Here is a 1,218-nt window from a genome sequence, read left to right on the forward strand (position 1 = left end):
ATGCTTTCAGCGACCGTGGGCATCGTGAGAGGTAACACCATGGGGACATGGAATGTGCGCCCCACATTTTTCAGAGCGTGGAGGGCTGTCCCCCGCAGGTGAGAGACCCAGAATGGTCGAACTGGGCCGGTAAGTTGTGCTGGTAAAGCGAGGCGAGAGGACAGCATCTCACAGCGCGCCAAACGTAATTGACTTGGCTGACTACGCCTTGGGAAGAGCGAACCGAACATATCCTCAAATGCTCTGAATACGTGGCTCTTCGTAATACAACCGCCAGAGCAGGCGCTCGCGACTTCAGCTGCTCGATGCACTTCCCACGCTTCTCTCCTGTTCTTCTCACTGTTCCGCAGGGGCGGAACATCGTGCCGCTTTGAGGGTTTCATATCCGCCAAGGTTGAGCGACCCCTTGGCCCCTGGTGGGCTGGGCCACCGCAAGGCGTAATTTTGTCCAAATGCTCTATCGTTCTTGTAGTAGTAAGGACGACAAATTTGGTAGAAAGAAAAACTGAAAGGGAAGCGAACGTTATATTTTGTCGATTTGGAAATATTAAAGGGCGTTTCCAACCTCCTTTGTACTTTTCACTTGTTACGTCTGACGCATACGAGTGATCAGTAATATCACTTTTCTCAAACTCCCTCAAAGCGTAGAACTTCCATTTTAAGTGGCCGACCCTGCGGGAGAAATCTCATTTAGCTTCCTGTTCATCACTTTGAAAGTAACACCTTTCATTTCCCTTTTTTCCAACGTGTATATTCTGTAATATTTGCAACGCACTTATGTGTCAAAACGTTTGTGTAATAAATGCTAAGCAAACTTGAAATAATATATTTAGACAAAAGATATGCAAACATGAAGCTATTATCCCGCGAATTCAACGAAACGTTATATGACTGATTCCTCCCCTATATATATATATATATATATATATATATATATATATATATATGTATATATATATATATATGTTATATGACTCTGATTCCTCCCCTATATATATATATGGCGTTTTCCACAGGAGCTCTTCACGAGGCGCACCCGGGTTTTGGGAACGGCAGTATCATATGATCAATGTTACGCCCTGGTTCAAACATCAACCAATTCACTACACGGCAACAGGCTCTTGCTGCCCGCTGGGCCAATCACAAATGTTATTTCATTCGCAGCAGTAGATGTGCCGCCGCGGTTGGCATGACGATGACGGCTGCGACAATTGCTGA

This window comes from Pollicipes pollicipes, unplaced genomic scaffold (assembly GCF_011947565.3).
Source record: "Pollicipes pollicipes isolate AB1234 unplaced genomic scaffold, Ppol_2.1 Scaffold_5724;HRSCAF=6776_pilon_pilon_pilon, whole genome shotgun sequence".
In the NCBI taxonomy this organism is placed as follows: Eukaryota; Metazoa; Arthropoda; class Thecostraca; order Pollicipedomorpha; family Pollicipedidae; genus Pollicipes; species Pollicipes pollicipes.